General features: G+C 54.7%; 1 protein-coding gene across 2 annotated transcripts in view; it reads left to right on the top strand.

Annotated features, from left to right (window-relative positions):
- Positions 1 to 20153, top strand: part of DLGAP4 (DLG associated protein 4) — a 205516-nt gene that overhangs the window by 39911 nt on the left and 145452 nt on the right. The window contains exon 1 of one of the 2 annotated variants that reach the window (XM_048962639.1): positions 8953 to 9042. The exons of the other annotated variant lie outside the window; for it this stretch is intronic. The gene's annotated coding sequence lies outside the window, so the exon portion shown is untranslated. Of the gene's footprint in view, positions 1 to 8952; positions 9043 to 20153 lie in introns of those variants that run through there. 2 annotated transcript variants of the gene reach the window in all.

Genomic DNA, 20153 nt, shown 5'->3' with positions numbered 1-20153 from the left:
ATGCCGGCTGTGCCTGTCCTCTCCCAAAAGCAGCAAGTTCCTCAGCAGGAAAGGAAGGGATGATAGAGGGAGGAGAGCTGGGCTTGCACCCAAAGTCCTGCAGTCCCCAGCACAGCGCTACAGTGGCACCCCTGGGTGCAGAGCTGAAGCGAGGAAGGCAGCAGTGCCCTGTGGCCCAGGCCGTGTGCCTGCTGGAGGAGCACGGAGGCTGGCAGCTCCCGAGGCACTGCAGCCTCCCCTGCACTTTACAAAGGCCTTTTTATTTCGCCTCTAAAATGTGCCTTGTGTGCTTTCTGCGTCTGAAAAATACAGGGAGGGGGTGAAAAAGTGGTATCTCCACGCTGCAGGGAGGTAATTAAGACTAATAATGATCCATGCTGTAAGTGATTTTAAAAACAAAGCACAGCTATTTCTATTTCTATTAGGCCTTTGTAAAGACTTTATAGGTTTTTATGAAGCTTATAGTTGCCTTTTTTGGATGATTAGCTGCTGGCCCCAGCCTATGGGATTTGATGCTGCACCTCAAAAGTAGCCATATCGAGCACCCCTATCCAAAGCACACTTTTCCATCTACTGAAAGAAAATTCTTCCCAGTGATTCTTGACTTTCCCCTATGCCAGTGTTAAGATAATTGCTCTGTGACGGCTCAGTGATCCCACTTGTTGGATTTGCAGATGTTCAGTCCCTGGAAATCCTACTTTTTCTTTTGGGAACTCAAACCTGACACTAATCTGGAAGCTGCATTTCTCTTGTCTCTAAGTGAAAGCTGGTTCTTTCCCCAGCTGCATTTCCCAAAATAAGCATCCTGCAAAAGGGGAACTGATACAAGACTGCTTTATCATTGCTTTGACCCAGAATAGTATCTGGAGATGGGATCCAAAGGGTCTGGGCATTTTAGCAAGGCCCAAAGACGCCAGACTATGAGAATGGGCAAACCCAGGCCAGGGCCATGCCAGCACAGCGGAGGCAGCAGCAGGAGCTCCTCTGGGCTGCCCTCAGTGCCAGCAGAGCCCGCACAGCAGCAGTGACCGTGTGTGCCAGCGGCCTCCTGCTCACCAGCAGCACTGTGCTACCGCCGGGGCCTTCCTGTGCTAAGAGATGGAGAGAGAAGGATGTGTCTGCTGATGTGCTGCTGCAAAGTTATTTGTAAAGCAGAGGTGTATTTGAACCAGAAAAAGGGGATTTCATTCTTTCTGTGACGACTTACTAGGCTTGATTATTAACCATGTGAAATTAAAAGAGACCCTCCCTTAACCGTTGGATGTGTTTGCCTCACTAGAGGGGAAGCAACAGAGAGGATGATTTTATGGCATAGGTGACATTCAGTCCTAACCTAACCCTCAGAAAAACAAGAGAAGTGTTCTCTGGAGTGCGTCTATGAGAAGAAACATCACATGCTGCCCTCCATTTAAGGGTCACTTACTCCACTCAAAGGAAATAAAGTAAGGTTCCAGAGTCCTTTTAAGAGCGTATTTTGCAAGTAACTGTAAAAGTTAAAAGAAAATGTGTTAGGTATGGGCTGCCAATCAAACGTCTTACAAGATCAGCTGAATATAGCATGAGGAGAGGCAAGGAACATGATGAAAAAGACAAGCCTAGTACTGAGGCCCGTTCATCATGGTGAAACATCCTCAAAATAGCAAGAGCCGCTGCCCAGCAGGTGTGTGCTGAGCCCGGTGCACAGAGCAAGTCCTCCGGGGCAAAGCCTGCTGTGGCCTGAGGTGAGAGGGACGGGATAGGGCTGGAGAGGTTTCTCCAGCCTGACCCAGACCAACAAAACCTACAGCACTCAACATGGCTGTGGCTGCCTGCCCACATCTGCTTTGCTCTGCAGATGACAGTTTCGTCATTTCAAAGCATGTTGGTTTGAATTCAGTCAGGTTGTAAAAATATTCGTTTTATCCCTAGCTCAGATGTTGAAATCAAATGTCAGTTAGAAGTAGAAACCCAGAATTATTCTGTGAGAAAAAAATGCTAAAAAGCAGTTCTTCAAGCTCTCGTCCAAAAATAAAATAAATTTTCCACGGAGTGGAGCGCTCTGGCAGTTCCTGCTCTCCCCAGTCCTGCTGCCCTCAGCAGGCTCCTGCAGCACCCTACCCGTTCCTATGCACCCCTTGAGCTGGGAAGTGCACCCAGCAGCTCTGCTTTTAGTCTTTGCTTCCTACCAGAAAACCAGTTCTCAGCCATGGCTGTCAGCAGCACAGGGTCACAGGGGATGATTTCAGTACCCAGGAGCAAGGGATGCAGATGCCAACCCCGTAAATCCAAGCTGCCAGCACTTCCATGCAGCCCATCCCAGCATGGAAATCTCTGACTGACATCACACTGCCATCGTCTGTGAGGCTAGGACACTGGGTTTTCTGCTCCTGTTGTGTGTTACAGTGAAGGCTTCCTCATTTTTATTTCTAGGTCACATCCTAAATATCCTTTCTTACCAGGTTACATTTATTTTTTTAATCGAATACTCTTCTGCTGAGCTGGTGCACATAACTCACCTGCCTCCTCCCTGGCAGAAACGTGGCTTGCTCCTGATCATTTGCATGCTGAGAACTACTACCATGCCCACTGGAGCTGAGAACAGTGTATAAAAATACTGAGTTTTGGGGAGGGTGTGTGGATTTTAGGTGCATGGTTTTAATTAGAAATTGACATTTCTAAGCCTTTGGCTGCCAAGCAACAAGCATCTAGAAAATGATCTCAGTTGTGATATGTAGGTACCCAGCGTCCATCCAATATTCGTCGCTGTGTTTAAAGCCTTGGGAAGGGCCACCTCACTGTTTGTTGTACAGGCATTCATCAGCGGTCGTTAGCAATTAAACCAGGTGAGAACCACAGCAGAGCAGCTGATCTGGGATCCCACCGTGCCCCAGCACTGCTGGAGTAGCAGTGCAGTGAAGTGGGAGTTAAATTTGGTGTGAGGGTCCGTGTGGTGCCCAAATCCGTGCTCTGAGCCCCGGCGGCACAGCCCTGGCTGCTCTCTATGGGCCAGGCCTGAGGACTTGCCCCAGGCTCTGCCAACGAGTAGGAGCCGCTGCAGTTCAGAGCCCATGCAAGCAAAATGGAGCAGGAGACAGCATGGAGAGATGCTTGCACAGCAGTGCTGGCGCTGCCATCCAGACGCCCCGGCCCTGCCTCATCCTTCCTTTTTGGAAGAGATTCTTTCAAATTATCTGACTGACTCACCCCGCTCTGTGCAAAGCAGCATTCTGTGCAGCACCTCCCATAGAGCTCAGAGCCTGGCTGGCAGCGGAGGACAGCAGCAGGAGCAGCCTCCAGGAGCAAAGACCCACAGAACCAGCCTGCCGCCCACTGCCCGTCCCCCCACCCTCCCCTTCCACAGAGGCAGAGCTGCCTGCCGGCTGTGGCCAGGATGGGCACCTGAGCAGAAGGAAGACAGGCCAGGACTGCCTTATTTGTTTCTCTCTTCCTTTCTCAGTACAGACTCGTTGCTCAAACACAATTACTCACCTTTGCAGAGACAAAATACCTCTTGTGGAAGAGAGTAACAGTGTTGTCATTTCCTAGTGCCCAAGCCATGACTTCCTGCACTAGAAATGCACAGGAGTAGACTGATAGCACGTCTGCTGTGGCACATTCTGTCCCGAAGTGGCTCACAGCAAATGTTCCTGAGGATGTCATTAAATGCTGATAAAGCACTTTAGGCTGCAGTCCTTCCTGTGGGGAGATGCCCCTGATCCCAATCTTCAGCAGCTTCTGCTCCACAGCAGGAGATCGGCTGTCCCTCATTCTCTTCCCTATCTGGCTTAACGGGACTGCAGATGCTCTTCTTCTCTGTAAGTGACAAAGCATTATTTCTGAGCTCTTTCCTTCAGTTTTATCCCATTACTCCTCAGTCTTCCTCCCTGACATCCCTTCAGATAATGACATATGGCCTTATACACTCAGCCCAACTGTGCTCATGGCTTGTCTTATCATTAATTGACTTGGAGTGTTACAAATGATAGAATGTGACTGAGTTTTGTCCACTTCATTATTCCACCCTCCCGAGCCCCCAGCTCTTGGTGTGCCCTCTCTTGCATGCTCTCTGAGGAAGGGTTTATAAACCTCAGCAATTGGCGATGCATGTGGTCTCTGTAGAATCTGCCTCTCCTCAGGTGTGCTGATGGCCTCTGGCTTTCCAAGTTGTGTGAGAGATCCTTAATCTGGTTGTAGATGCCCATGAAGTAACTGCTCCATCCTTCCTTGGAGAGAATGCCACCTCCAGGCCCCCAGCTAAGTCACATCTGGGGGAATTAACCATTCCCCGGTTGGGGGGATTCTGTGACAAGGAGCAGCAGAGGCTGCTCTGAGTGCCCATTCCTCCTAGATGGGAGCACGCTCTGAGAACTGCTGCCACTGCAGGCCAGGGCAAGGAGATAATTTCTGTTAGAGCATATAAAGACACGGGCAGAGTTTTGGGAGTGTGTGCCTGCTCCACACAACGCTGCTGTAACTTCTTTGTGCTTAAGTCAGAAGTGCACATTATGTGGGCTTGCCCCTCAGCCAGGCCAGCAGCATTGGTGGCTGTTAGTTTTACACTCCCTGCATTTTGTTTCTGTCTCCTAGAAAATAAGACTCTGCTTCTGCCTAGAGACTTCTCATATTAGACTGAACATTAAAGGCCGACCCTCATGGGTCAGTGCCAGTTTTGGCAATGTCTGGGTCACACATTCTAGCTTTCAGCTGTAGAGGTATTGCAGCTAGGCTGTTACTCACCAGCATTTTTGCTCAGCAAGGAGCAGAGAGGAGTTAATTTCTTAGTGATTCATTGATAGAATATCCAAGCAAAACAGGCCTGCGTTCAGCCTAGCTGGGAGGCACAGGAGGGCTGCACCGAACCCAGCTGTGTGCATGCCTCTGAACTTTCACAGCCCACCCCTCAGTGTTCTCCTGAGGTGTCTGTGCTTACAGCAGGCTGCAGGTTCTTGGGGGAAGAACCACATCTCTCTCCTGTGCTTGAGGAGTGTCCATCTGCCCTGTGTTCAGTGTACATCCCCTTTTCTGTCCTTCCCTGTGTCTGAGAGCATGGCACCTGGACCCGAACAGGACCTGCTTCTTCCTTGCTGTGCCTGGTCAGGTTCATGAGATGCCCCTCCTGTATTCCTTAGCTCCTAAGCAGTTCTGGCTGTTATTCTCATGGTCCTACAGACTCAACAGCTCCAGCATTGCTTTGTGCATGCTCAGCAGCACATTCATCAGTCCACGCAGCCACCTCACTCCTCTGACCTTGCTCTCATCCCTCCCCATGTCAGTTGCTCCCCATGCAGGGCCAACCTGGGTCATTTCTTCTGTTGGCAGTGAATGTTTGTCCACTATGGCTGAAACACTGAGCAACATCTTTGATGAATTATGTCACCCATAGAGACTGAAGTGCCAGAGGGATTGTTTCTGTTTAACAGCAGAGCGCTGACTGTAGTGTGAGTTGCAAAGTCATTCCCTATCTAAACTTCCAAAAGTGTAACACTTGAAACAGAAAGGCCTTTTGTGTCACTAAGGTGGCTTTTGCTCTCACATTCTCCATCCTTGTTAAGTCCAAGTGTCCATTGCTCACAGTGCAAGACTCATTGAGTCCTCAAAGAGAATTAAACCAGTTCTTGCTGGCTTTGGTTCTGTCTTCTCCTCCCTAAATGACTCTGCTCCTCTCAGCAGACTGACTTCCCACACAGCACCCTGCTGTTACCTCCATGAGGATGTAAGAGACCCTTTTTGGCCAGCCCTGTCCTCCTCCTTCCTACGGTGGAACAAATCTCCCTGCTCCCTTGGTGAGATTCTTCTGGAGCCCTCTGTTTCTTCCAGTAATCCCTTCCTGTCCCCTCTGCAGGGACAGCCTCCTCACACCCTATCCCTCCTCTGCCCTGCTTGCCCCCTAAACTCTTGCAGTGCTGAAGCCCATCATGTTTGCAGTGCATACACTCAGTGCCACGGGAAATGCCCTCAGATCACCATCCCCGCTCCTGCAGGCCTCCTTCTCACCCTGCAGTCACACTGTCTGTGTCTTCTGTCCCCCTCACTCAGCATGGGGCTCTGTGTGCAGGCTTCCCTTGGTGGTCTCTAAGCTATGCTCACTCCTCGTCTTTGCTCTTTCTCCTGGCCTCCAGACCTAGCCATGCTGGCTAAGAAATCTGATACTTCTGGGGTTCTCTGATGTCCTGCCCTGGTTTTCTGCCTTCCTTTCTCATCCCCGCTTCTTTGCCTCTTCCTTACACCTGTCTCCCTCTTCTCCTGGATGCCCACAGCATCCCATTCTCCAGCCCTTTCTGTTCTCCTTTCACACATTAGCTCCGGGTAATCTCCACCACCCACTAACTCCAACCACTATCTCTATGGTGATTCTCAGATTTAATGTGCTGTGCCAGACTTGGCATTTTCTTTCCAAAAAACCAGCCAGCCTGGCTGACATTTCCTGGTGGAGGCTCAGCCCATCACCCCATTTTTGGCACAGGGAAAGCAGAGCTCGGCACCTCTCACTCTGCAGTGAGAGGCCCTCACCAAGCAGATGAGGCCATGTGCTCTGTGCCCTACACCCTCGGACACCCCCTCTTCCAGCTGTGCCTAAATCCTGCACATTCTCTCCATAGAGTGCTTCCAGATTAAGCCTTCCATGTTAATCCCTCCAGCTAGAATTCTTGTCTGGACTTGAGAATATTGCAGCTTGATTCCCAGCACACTCCTTACTCTAGCCTGACCACGGGCTCGTGAGCTCCTTCCTGTAAAGGCTGCTTCCCCTCTGCCTGGCTCTGTATCCCCTGTTTCTATGCCCTCCTCGCTAATCTTTCCTTTACCAGCAGGAATATGAGCTGCTTGTCTCCATTCAGAAAAGCCTCTACAGCCACAGTTTTCTTGTTAGAGTCCAAGTTCCCTCTCAGTTCCTGAGAAATGAGGTTTGGGTCTGTTTTCTAGATATTCCTCTCTGTACTCTCCCCCCAGCTCCACTACATTCCCAGCCTCCTTCCTTATCCTACCATATCCTCCTCCCTGCCAGGCTGCAGGGGCATGCGAACCTGCCAGGGCTGCTCTCCATCACTCTGGGCATAGCACATGGCTGGGAATTCCTCAGGACACAGAGTGGTGTTCGCTTCTTTTTGAGAAGTGCACAAAAATCCTGGTAAAACAATAATAAATAGAACTATTCATGGCTTGATTGTTACTTTCTCTTGGACATTTGGGGCTGAGATGTGGCTTGGGAGGACTGCAGAACAGGCAGGATGATGGAAATGGCGTTGCCCCACAAAGCTGAAATATTCCACACTGAGCAATCCTGCTATGATCTGGAAGCATTCTTGTCTTTGACAGAGATGAAATGTGTTCTCCCTCCGCAGCAGCATGGTGCTCTTTGAAGTCAGCCCTTCCCTCAGCATCTGCTTTTTTTTCTCTGTTCTCTCTTCTCCCCCACTGTCTGGGCCCCAGTCTCCATTACTGACCAATAACATCCCAAACTTCTCTTTTGGAAGAGAAACAACATTATGAAGCTGGTAGGTGTGCACAGAGCGTGCAAACCTTCTTTGCTCTGCAAAGGGAGCCAGACACCTCTGGAACTTGGGAGAGGAAACCACCTGGGCTGAGAAAGCCTTTGGACGGTATAGAGAGTGCTGTGGGGCTTGCTGTTCCTCTCAACTTGGCCATTTCCCCTTAGGGATGAACAGAATTCTGTATTCAGGGCTGAGAAGGCAGCTGCACTTTTGCTGAATCTGCTGCAGGAAGGAAAAAAAAAATTGTATCTTTCTGTTTTCCTTAGAGAATGAAGCCTTTTTCCCCAGAAAGCCAAGCTCCCCATTTTCAAAGACACTAAGGGTGAAGTGACGAGAAAATAACCATGAGCCTTGTACCACACAACCACCCAGGCCCGATGCTGAAGATTTTGAGGTGCACAGCAGCTACAGGATTGGTCGCCGGATGATCTGCAAACACCCGGCTCTCACATGGGACAGCCTGGTCAGGTCTCCCACACTTCCTGAGTTAGCACTCACTTCCAAAACCATAGCTAGCATACATGTAATGGAGAGAACAAAGCCACGGGCAGAAAAGAAGCAAGGGAAGAGCTGAGCCCAATCTGTGCAGTGCTGTGGCAGATGCTGAGAGGGCTAAGCAGGCCCCAGATTAGGAAAAACTGAGAAACTTCGATGTGGGGCGCAGGACTTGGTGCTGAGGCTTGGGACACGTGGACACCATTGCTTTCCAAGGGGCTCCCGGCGAGGGGGTGGTGGGGCCCTGGCAAGGGGTGGCAAAGCAATGGCAGCTGCGGGACCAGGCACGCGGCCTCCCTGCTTATCAGCACACTGGGCTGGCAGCACAGGAAAGGGTGGGTGCCCCTCAGCCTTGGCACGCTTGAAGCTCCTGGCCAGGCAGCCGGGCTGGGGTCAGAGCAGTCTCAGAGGAGGGTACTTCCATTTCGTGGGGAACCCTGTCCCGGCCCCACACAGGGCCTCGCCCGCTGCCCGCATTACCGAGCTGTCGCCTGCCCTTGCCGTCACAGCATCCCTGGTCACCGCACCGTCGCCGTGCTCGTCCAGCGGAAGGGGGCTGTGCCGGCCCAGCTCTGCTCCCTGCCCTGATTTCCTTGTGGAAATCCCAGAGTCTCGTCGAGATCCAGCTCTGGTTTTGGGGGCAGCCATCTCTCGCTCTCTCCCGCTCCCTCTCTCTCTTTCCTCTTCCCTCCTTCTGCTCTCCTTCCTCCTCCTCTCCCTCCCTCATCTCTGCACTGTACTCTCCGGGGGCTCTGGGTACCGCTGCAGCATCACCAGCTACCTCCATCCAGGAGGCTGGGAGCGCGGGGCGGAAGGGGAGGGCTGCGGGGGACAAGCTGAATGAATGGGCATCGCCTCGGTGCTGCTGGAGCCTCCGCATAGGGGAGAGGCGGCCGGACCGCGCCGCGGACAGGGGGGAAGCGGCGGCCGGCCAGGAGCCGGGGCCGGGCCGGGCCGGGCCGAGACGAGCCGGGCCCCCCGCCGGGCCCCCCGCCGCCGGGGCGCTGCGCGGAGCGAGCGCTGCCCCGCTGCGGGATCGCTCCGGCCCGGGCGCCGCGTCCCACCGCCGCGGATCGAGGTGAGCGGGCGGAGGGGGCGGCGGGGGCTGCGGCGGTGCCGGGCCGACGGGGCGGGCAGCGGGACCGGGGCCGGGCGGCGGAACGCGGCAGCGGGTCGGGGGCGCCGGGCCGGCCCAACGGGGCGGGTGCGGAGCACAGGGAGCGAGTGGAGCTGGGCGTGAGCCGGGCCGGACGGTGCGGGCGCGGGGCTGGGTGGTGCAGAGGCCGGGCCGGCCGAGCCGACGGTGCCGGTATGCAGCCGTATGGTGCTGAGCTGGGCTTGATGGTGCCGGGGACAGGCCAACAAGGAGTTAAGCGTCTGCGGAGCAAACGGGTTTCGTGTGTGTGTGTGTGTGTGTGTGTGTGTGATCCCGTACCCGCGGAGGCGTGGCCCTCGGCACCCCACGGGTGTCAGTGAAGGGCGAGCAAGGGGCCGCGGGAAGGCCGAGCTGTGCAGGCGCCGGGTGCGGCGTGCCGGGGCTCCGCGGCTGCACAGGGGTGTGCACGAGCCGCTGCAAAGCGTGGCCCTGTCACTGCGGCCCTGGGAGCCACACTGCACCTACGTGTGCGCGTGTGTGTGTGCGCGAGAGCCCCGGGCTGTGTTTGTGTGTGTGTGTGCATGCGTGTGGGAGCCACTGCGGAGCCACTGTGTGCGGTTGTGCTGGGGTGTGAGCTCCACAACAAGCCTGGATGTGTGCGAGACGCAGAGCTGAGCGTGTCCTCGTTTCCGCGCGCATGCAAACCGCATTGAGCCCGTGTGTGGGAGCAGCACCAGCCCAAGTGTTTGTGTGCGTGTGAGCGCATGCTGGTTGCATGCGTGTGCACCACTCTATGGGCGCGCGCTGCGTGCACACGTGTGTACTAGTCGTGCTGTGCATAGATTGAGGTGTGTGTGCTGTAAGGGTGTGTGTCGATGCGTGCTGGAGGCTGCGGGTGGGTGCAGGGGAGCACACAAGCATGACGGAGAGAGCAGGCAGGCATGGGGAGAGCAAGGGGTGGTGAGAGCAGTCTGAGTATCCATGTGCCAGGGCTGCCTCCTGGGTTGGGGATGGAGGTGCCTTGGCTTTGGACTTGCCCAGCCCATGGCCTATTGTACCGCGTGGCTGCCGGAGGCCTGCATGCCTCCTGCGGATTGGAGAGGCCAAACTGAACCCTCCCTCCCCTGGCAGCCCCAACTGTCCCCTGCGCTATTCCAGGGATGGGGGCAGAGCCTGGCGCACTGTGCCGTGCTGCTGGGCAGGCAGGCGAGCCTCACCCTCTGCTGCCTGTTAGATTTTGCCTGTGCTGGCTGAGGTGCTCCTGCTTGACACTGGATGAGGTGCGGAGGGGCTGCAGAGACAGGAATCCGTCCGTTAGTGAGCAGCCAGGCTGTCAGGGCCGTCCCCCTGCTCCAGCAGCATGCAGCTGGTAGATGGGCCTGAGTGTGCCCCCAGCACGGCATGTGCCCGACCTGCAGCGGTGGTTGGGCTGCTACCCCTGCATGAGGTCTTTGGGAGGCAGACAAGGGTGCCCCCACACAGGCTGGTCCTTCCACCAAGAGAGAGGTGCCACTGAACAAGCTCCCTCATGGGCCTTTGCCATGTCGTGGTTTTTGAATCACCACTCCAGGGCAGGGGCCAGGCAGGAGTGAGGTTGGAGCCCCGTTGCCATCGTTTCAATCAGAGGTTGGCAGGAGCTGTGCCTCAGTGACCCTCCCAGCCCCCTCTCTAACACTTGGCTGGGCCCTGTGAGCCCACAGTGGTGCGCAGGGCCTGGCAGCCTGCAGGGCCTCAGAGTGCCACCTCCAAAATGGACTCTCACAGGCTCATGAATCCTCCGACTGCTGTTCCTTGGATGAAGCATGAGGCAGAGGCAGCCCAGAGGCTTCCTGTGGGAGGCTATCGCCTGGCCTGGGGTGCCCTCCTGCTCCTGAGGCCACTCACAGCAGCAGGAGCGCAGGGCTTCTTCAGCCCGGGGCTCTGCAGCTGCTGCATGCAAGCCTGGGTCTGATCTGTGCAGAGACTCAGCTCCCTCACTCACTCCTCTTTGTGTACATGACGTACCCGTACAGTTTGAAGCACAGCTCTGAGTGGTGAAGGAATAGAGCAATTCAAGGGAAATGTGCCATTCTGTAGCAGGAGACCTTCGTGCCTTCTTACCAGCCTCACGCCAGTCCAGTGGCACTGGTCTGAATTTCATGCTCGTAGCATAAACATCTGGCAAGCCAGAAAAAAATAAAAATCAAATCATCAGTAGTAATTGGAGACCCATTTTGAAATTGATTTGATACCTGCATGCCTCGCAGGCAAGCTTTGCTCATGTTAACCACTGTGCATCTTTGCATGAAAAATGAGGCTTTATTTTCAGTCTGGGTAATAGCAGCGCAGCATGGATGGAAGTGAACACGCTGTGTCCCCTGTAATCTGTCCACAATCAGCCTTCACCCAAGCACTGAGCCGTTGCTGCAGTCATCAGAGATGAACAGTCCTGGATCCAGATGGCAGCCTGCTTGCCTCAGTACCACAACATCCGTTTGCCATCCACAGAGGAGGGGAGCGGGGCGTGGGGAAATGTCCCCAGGAGGACCACAGTGCCTGCAGCTGCCCCTGTCCCCACTTTTGGTGCCCATGACTGGAGCTGAAGCCATCAGCTGAGCAGCATCAACCACAGACGAGGCAGCACCTGTTTGCCAGAAGCTGTGCAGACTTCCAATTTGCTTTTGGACATGATTCAAGGTGCTGATTTTGAGCTCTGAGCTCGGTGTTGCTGTTCTCCTTAACATCTTCCAGCCCGGATCCTCACACCGGGGCTGAGGCTGCAGCTGGCAGGCTGGGTCAGGCTGAGCATCCCATCCTTGAGGCACTGCATTTGGAGAGGGGATTCTCACCCACGCCTACTGAAGGCAGAAAGGTTGAGGCGTGCCATTGGCCATACCTGGAGGAAGCTGGGACAATCATAGGGTGTTCTTTTGATCAGAGAGTCAGTTTGATTTTTCTTAATTTGGGGGGTGTTTTAGGTTTATGCAGAAGAATGTGAAGATTCAGCTCCTCTGCTTAGGGGTGGGGTCGGGACACCGGGGAGGCCCTTGGCACAAGGAGCTATTGAAGGTGCTTCGTGCTGCTGGAAGCTGGTTATGTGACAGCAAGGCTGCAGTTTGTACCAATCTTTTTTGTCTTGCACTTGATGGTGTGTCCCATTATCTGTGGCATAAAAATGGTTATTGCAGAATACATCCATATTTTACACCTTGTAACTAACTGCATTCTATGTCTTTTCTGGGGGCTTAGCTAGGTCCCCCTGTGGATTTCATCTCTGAATACAAGAGCTCTGCAAATGCCAGCAGTTTCCAGTGGACTCCTTGTGTGATTGCGCTTTGTGTGCTCAAGAAAAAGGGAATCTCAAGCCCCTTCTTGCTCACAGAGGCACTGTGCAGGGGAAGTTCCCACAAGGCCAGACTGAGCTGCCAGCCCTGTTTTTGCTCAGGCTCTCATGGATGTCAGCCTTTCCTGGCCCTAATGGATGTTTGGTGGGTTTGGATCATGGGCTGTCAGGAAAATTACCTTTCTTGAGAGCTTTCCCTGAATGAGGCCTGGCTCGCTGCAGCTCTGTGCAAAGCTTTCCAGCAGCTTGAAGGATGTACATTACAACTTCTAGGGCTGCTACGGCAATCTTTGCAGTTCCAGAACCTTTATGCCTTTTGAGGACAGAGGGGATGTGTGATGCTCAGGCACAAACCAATGCTCTGCTGGCTGCAGGGCGGTTGAGGCATGTCCCCTGGGTCTGACTCTTGCACTCCCTGGGGAGCACGGACCCTTCCCTTGGGCAACCCTCACTTTGAGGCACCCCATTCCCTTCAGGCCCATCAACTGCTCTTGCCTGAGGAGCAGGGGAGCTCTCTGGGAGGGACCCAGGAGCGCTGGTGCCTGATGCTGACACTTGGAGGCGGGCAGAGATCTGCGGGCAGGGAAGGCAGCTAGCAGCCTGTGTGTGCATGAAACATGCAAGGAGTATTGAAGCTACTCAGCATTGAATTAACCCTGCTCTCAGGAAGAGGAATATGAGACCTACGATGACTGCCGTGAGAGTTCCTATACATCAAGTATGTAATAACCAAATCCCTCAGCCACTTGTCGCAATGTGCCTGGCAGGACAGCGGCCAGCCGCACAATTTCCTTGCAAGATGACAAGTGCGTGGCAGAGCAGCGGTGCAGCCATTGCCTGCACTGCATGGCTGCCTGGCACGGGCAGGGTGCCTGGACCCTGCTGAGCTTCTTCCTCTCTTGTCAGCCTCTCAGACATGTCAGGGTGTTTGCTTGATCCTTGTCATCTCAGGGCCTCGGTAGGGGAATGAGCAGTGGAGGTGAGTTACTGTCACTGGTAAAAACATGTGATGTATGCCCCTGGGATATTTCAGGGGAATTACTTGTGCCTGAGGTGCCTCAGCTGCTGCCTCCACTGCTTCGAGAAGCCCCTCTGCTGCTCAGGATGACAGGGAAGGGCTGACTGCCCCTATCAGGCTTATCTAAGTCATCCGAAAGTCCTCAGCTGCAGACACAGGGAGCCTTGTGGTTTGCTTTTCAAGCCCCTTCTGGGTGCTAATGCTTTCCACTGTATTCTTACCTCCCTCTTTCGCTCAATCCAGCTGTCTTCTCCAGCATGTCCGGGGCCCATACAGCCCACGCCCCATTCCCATCACCATATATCTCACCCAGCCTCATCCCTCCTCTGGGGCTGCAAATGGGATGTGCCCAGCTGCCCCAGTGACGCATCCTTCTGTCCTGGTCTCCTGCCATCCTTCACCCTCGAGACAGGACTGTGTGGCCACCAGCTCTGCAATGGCTGTGCCTTCCCTGGGAGGCAGCCAGGACCAGCACCCTGCTGGGCAGGGGCCACATCCTGCTGCTCCATCAGCAGAGCAGCACCCCACGAGATATTTATAGGCTCTGTAATGTTATTCCCCTGCCAAACTATTACTGAAATAGGCTCAGAGTGTGTCATAGAAGAGAGGATTTTAATGGCACAGTTTCTTCACTGCAGGAATGAAGTTGATATTCCCTCACCGTTTCCCTCATCCGATTAATCCTTTCCACGCCGAGCGGCTGTGAGGGGACAGTTCCCTGAGTGCCTCTCATGTGGCTCAGCATCATCTCCTGCCACAGAGGCCTTGGTGAACTCAGGCAAGTCCTCAAGGCAGGCAGTGCAGGCATGTGTTGCTCAGCGCTGGTGCAGTGCCACCGCACCATGCTGCAGGCAGGTCCAGCTGCGGGGATGACAGTCCCTCCAGGATCCATGCAAGGCCCTGGGAAGCACCCAGGTTGGCTGGAAAGCCCCTCCTGCATCTGCTCTGCCACGGCACTGCCCTGGGTACTAAGGCTGACGGTGCACTTGAAAAGACAAGGTTCTTTCCCAGAGATTTTTATGTTCTGAGCAGTAAGGAAATCTTCCACATGATCAAAAAGGGTCAGTTTGGCATTTTCTGCATAAAACACTCTCCTTTTCTCTCAGCTAGACGCTGCTGCTGGTTTTGAAATAAGCATAAGTTGGGTGAATCATTTCGGCAGCGTTGCAAGGAAGTGTTTCAGCAGGCTAAAGCACAAAGGAGTTTTCAGCCATTAGGTTCGTAAACATTTATGCTATTTCCTATCTAGTTCCTGTGTGCTGCAAGTAAAAGCCTCCAGTGTGGGAAAGCCATTTCCATGCTGGGTGTAAGTCTGAGTTGTGCTTCCTGGGCAGCATTCTGCATGCGTTGGTGACTCAAGGTGCACAGACAGACAGCCCTACCACGGCACAACAGTTTTCCCCCACAGCTGAGCAGAAGAGGGCCCCTTCCCTCCTCCTGCCAGGGGCCACTGGTGGGCTTTTATGGACTGGTCCCCGTCACAGTGATAGTGATGCTCACTGTAGGTCTGCGTGCCCTCCACAGTGAGGTGTGTGGGGGCCAGGCTGGGCAGCAATAGGACACCTGAACTCCTGATGAGCTCTTCAGCCATCTGTGGGCTTGGCGAAGTGCTGGAGTTCATGTTCTGTTGTCCTCGTCCCAGAGGTCTGCCTGTTTGAGCCCTGAAGCAATGTGCTGAAGAGACAGCAGCCCAGCACTTGCTGTCCTCCAGCTCAGAATCAGAGGTGGCTGTGGCTGCCCCAAGGTTGTAGGCTTTGAGCCATAGGGAGCCACATCCCAGCAGGGGCTGTATGCAACGTGGGAATGGGAGGCTTCAGGGCACCAGGGCTCACTAAGGCTTGGCCTTCGCTTGGGACACTTGGAGGAGCAGCTCTTGTGTTGTCAGTGGCCGTGCAGACTCTTGAGATCTTGATCTCTCTTCTCCTCTGCTTGGAGCTACAAGATGGAGATGGAAACCTTGCCTTCTCATCACTCCCAGCCTCTGGCGCTGCCCTTAAGGCAGGGGCTGGTGGCCAGTGCCTGGTGGCCAGAGCTGCTGAGCACCGTGCCCCTCACCCCAGCCTCCCCACAGTGCTGCTGACAGCAGCCAGACCCTTGCAGAGGCAGATTGGAAACTAGGAACAATGCTATAAAGAAGCAGGCACTCCAATCCAGGGCAGCTGGCAAGGCATGATGCCTGCAGGAAGCAGAGAGCCAAGTGCAAGGGCAGGGAGCAGACAGCCATCCCCTGGGAGAGGCACTTGGGCTCTGCAGGCCTCCCTCTGCCTCCTGGTGGAGGTTGTTGTGGATGGGGCAGTGGTGGTGGCTGTGCTGCTCTAGAGGGTGCTTCTCCTCTCTGCCCTCTTCCTGCCTACCTCCTTTGGCCTCCACCTTTGCTTGCAGCCCCCCCTTGGCAGGCTTCCTGCCCAATGACATCTCATCCTTTCCTCCCAGTTATTTTCTGGATGGTCATTCCTTGGTAGCTGCCTATCCTGAGATCAAGCGCTGAGCACTCTCCTCCTCCTCCTTGCTGTCTCCTAGGACAGACTATTCAGCTTGCTCTTCCTCCTCCTTTTCCACTTTATTAATGAGTTTCTTTGCTCTAAGAAGTTGTGACAGCTGCCTGGGGGCGCAGGCTGCATGGAGGACAGTGGTGGGGGAGCTGCCAATCCAGCTCCCAACAGTCCAGGCTCTGAGGTGCTGGATGCTGTGGATGCTGAGCCAGGCTGTGGGCAGACTGTTTTGTGTAGCTCACCTGCAGTTGCAGGAGGTTGTTAGCCTGCAATGGGCAGCTCACAGATGCGCCGCTGTGGTTTTGCACCATCCCTGTTGTGCACATAACTCCTCACCCTGCTTTAGGGCTTCTCCTTCAGGCTCTTTCGGGCAGGGAACTTGCAGGATGCATTCCCAGCTCCATCCCCACTGCAAAGCCCTGTGTGGCCACTGAAGCTGCGCCGCAAAGGCCCTGCCTTTCCTAGGGGTCATTCACTGCCCCTGGTAGCCTTCAGGCCCAATGGGCTCTGAGGGCCAGGCAGCCTGCAGCCCCTCAACCAGCAGCTGGTGCCCAGCTCAGTGGCAGCAGGACAGTCATGCAGCAGCTACATGTGGTTCAGAGATCTCTTAATGAAAAATGGATTTGCAACACACATTTTGTAAGCAATGCTTTAATTTCTCCATGTCTCAACATTCTCCAAAACCTGAGAAATGGGGACGGTTTCTACTCAGCATGGAGGGAGGTTCTCTTTCTCTTATATGCGTACACACAAACAGTGGCTCTTCTTTCTCTCCCTCCCCATCCTCCTCCTCAAAAGACTTCAAACATTTTATGAAAACGATTTTTTCTCACCCAAACTGTTGCCTTTCTGCATTATTCTCCCCAAGCAGCCCACTGCCTTTCCCCAGGTTCTGCTCCCCAAAGTGGGCAATCACAGCTGTTCCACATGTGTGATGTTAGCAACATCCCCACTGTGGACATTGCTGAGTCTGCAGCAGGGGAAGGTGCTGGGGAAGCTGCTCTGTGCTGCCAGGATCTGGGCTGCCCTCCAAGCTCACAGCACACCTCCCTCTGCTTTCACTGGGCTGATCTGCCCCCTTTCAGTGGTTCTAGATGTAATTATGGAGAACCCTCCTGCCATCATCCAGCCATGTTCTTCAGGTACCGTGGAGGACCTGCACAGTAGGAGCACATCTGAAGATGCCCACAGCCCTGTGACAGCTGGCTGTCCTCAGCAGCTGCCTCAGTGCCACGGTGCCGCACCAGAGGCTGTGCCCTGCGGGGCTGTGTGTCCATCTGAGCATCCTGCAAGCAGGGCTGGGCTGGGGGCAGGCTGGAGGTGGGCTGGAGTTGAAAAACCCTTTGTTGTCTTCTACGAAGCGGACTGACTCACTGCTCTCCCGTGTTGTCATAAGCAGATGGATGATTTAATCACCTAGCAACCAAAATAACGTCAGGTGAGGAGTGCTTCCCCAGCTGCTCTCGGCCCACAGTCCCTCCATCAGGCTGGTGGCAGTGACCAGCAACCCCCAGCCCATGCCCAGTCCTTGTCCTGCCCTGGAATGAGATTGGCAGGGAGCCCTTCCCTGCACGCCTCACCACAGCTCAGCAATGCAATGCACATACAGTGGGCAGCCCAGCAGAAGAGTCCCTGAAGACCAGCTCCTGGGAAGGTCACAGCTGTCAGCAGACACAGTGGGGCTGGGATTCCTCACCACGAGGGTAGGCTGCTGACCATCCGGAGCACCCAGAAGCTCTTCGTGTGGCTGGTGGCCAGGACCTCCAGAGCACAGTGAAGTTTCTGGGAGGTGGCCCCAGAGGATATGGATGGGATCACCTAACCTGCTGGGATGTCCTCCTCTGCTGCACTGCTTCAGAACCAGTCCTGAGTCCCTTTGGCTATGCCCTGTCCTGCGGCCTGGCGTTCTCAAAGGGCGGCAGTAACCCCAGGAGCTGGTGTTCTCCTTCAGCTTCAGTCAAGGACAGGGAGGTGTTTGCCTCCCCTGCTCGTGCTTGTGGCCTAGCCCTATGCTTCACTGAGATGTCACATTCCTCCTATGGTTCCAGCCAAACCTCAAGTGCTCTGGCTTGGGACATTGGCCTAGTTGGGGTTGCCAGTGACAAGACCTCTTGGAGCAGATCTGAGCTGACAGGGAGACAAGTGCTCCGTGGGGAGGGGACTGCCACAGCCTGGCCTGCTGGGACCAGGAGGCGAGCGTGTGGCTGCAGGCAGCACGTGCAGGGTGGTACAGTGTGGACACATCTGCCGGGCCATGAGCACTATCACACTGTTAAATTCACCCTGCAGGACTGCTCAGGATTCTTTCCCTGAATGCCCCATGTGACACTCAGATCTCTGCATCCTTGCAAGATTGCTCCTGGTCCTGTGTTAGCCAGTCCTGGGCTTTAGGGTTGTACGGGAGCAGGTTGCTGGTCGTGGAATTCTGTTCCAGTCCCATGCAGCTGTTTGCCTCCCTCCAAACCAGTCAACAACCGGGCCAGGGAGCAGGCTGTGCCTCGCGGCTCCCCTCGTCTGGCTGGTGGGACTGCAGGACGTGGGGCCACTGTGGGCAATGAACAGGCTGGGGGCCATGTAAATAGGACGCCCTGTCTCCCAGATCCTCTTTGTGGGACAGAGCTGGTATAATTAGCTGACACGCACTGTTCTGTGCTGAAGAAGGTTCTGTGCCACCGCGGCCCAGGGGAGCCTGGCAGCCCTACTTCAGTGCCCGCTTGTCCCAGCGAAGGTGAGCCGCCTCCTGGCAGCGAGTCTCAGCCAGTTTGCTGCCAGTGCTGCTCTGAGAAGCACTGCCCAGTCCAGACAGCCATGTCCTCTCCACTGCTTTGGGGCTGTTGAGCTTGGAGAACTCTGCTGACCCAAAAAAGAGGTTGGGGAGGTGATGCTGGCTGGCACCTGTGGCCAAATTCAGTGCCTGGCTCTGAACAGGCTGCAGAACGCCAGCCTAGCCACTGTGATCCAGAACTGTATGGGTGGGCCAGGAGGACCCTTCCCAAACTGCACATCCCAAACTGCATCTGCATTGCCCCTGGAATGCTTTGTAACTGAAAATATGCAGGAAGTCCTGCCAGGGTAGCTCCAGAAGTGCACACTCCTGGTAGCATGCGTCTCCCCAGTCCCCCTGCTGACATTTAGCTCCCTTGTGTTCCCATAGCATTTCATTTCGGGGGAGAGGAAGCCAAGGGCTGCTGTGGTTCGCCCTGGTTCACTCCTGCTCAGAGCCCTCTGGTCTCTGACTGTTCGCATGTTGATTGAGCAATGACCACAACAGAGGCACTAAGTGCCCAGCTATTGATTTGTGCCCTGGAGTGTTCTGCACATCCACATTCTGATCAGTTGTTTCTCCTGGATTGGCCATGGCAAAAAAAAGATGAGCAGTTGCTATTTGGGAACTCCTACTTTGAGGTTTTGATTTTAGAGTGATCAAATCCAGCCACATTTGCCCTGCTGCAGGGAAGTCGTGTGGCTTCCCCACAACACAGACACTTCTAGCTTCTTTCAGTTCTCCCACAGGGATCAGGGATCGGCTTAGATCCAGCACCCATCAGCTCTGCCAGGGTCCCTATGCTGTGGGTATGCCGATTCAGTGTGGTGTCTGGGCTCAGGGTTGGTGGGAGATAAGCAGTGCCACTGTCAAAAGCTGCAGCAGACGATGTGGACCATGGCTGGGGCTTCTGTGCATGCTGTCTCCAAGCCCAGAGTGACATAATCAGCAGAAGGAAAGACGAGTGAGAAAGGCATTGTTTTGACATTTTCCACCCATGCAGGGGTGCATGGGGCAGTTTTCCATGATAAGTCACAGAGCATCATGGCCTTCAGGGACCCTCAGGATAGTGCAAGGAGAGGTCCGCGGTTGTCTCTGCCCTTAGAGGTGCACACAAACAGGGTGTGTTGGGTGAGGCTAGTGCAGGCAGGGCCCTTCTGCTCAGTACTGACACAGAGTCACATTTGAGCATGGTTTGTAGTAGCCTGTGATGGGACCCCAGAGCAGAAGGAGCATTAAGAAATGCTAGGTTTTCCCAGCCCCACCAGGCTGTTGTACTGTTGGTGGTTCCCATGACGTGATCTGGCCTTGTGCTGCCCTCAGGATAGGTAAGGCTGGAGGGAGAAGGCATTTCTGTTTGGAAAACCAAAATGGTTAGAGACCCAGCCTGAGCACCACTTCAAGGAAGTCTGCAGTGGTCCACAGCACCCGGGTGGTGGGCCAGCCAAGGGGGGCTGCAGCTGCATCCCTGTCCGAGGCTCAGTGCTGTTCCTGGCC

The sequence above is a fragment of the Lagopus muta genome, chromosome 16 (genome assembly GCF_023343835.1).
Source record: "Lagopus muta isolate bLagMut1 chromosome 16, bLagMut1 primary, whole genome shotgun sequence".
In the NCBI taxonomy this organism is placed as follows: Eukaryota; Metazoa; Chordata; class Aves; order Galliformes; family Phasianidae; genus Lagopus; species Lagopus muta.
This window is presented reverse-complemented; position numbering and strand designations above follow the sequence as displayed.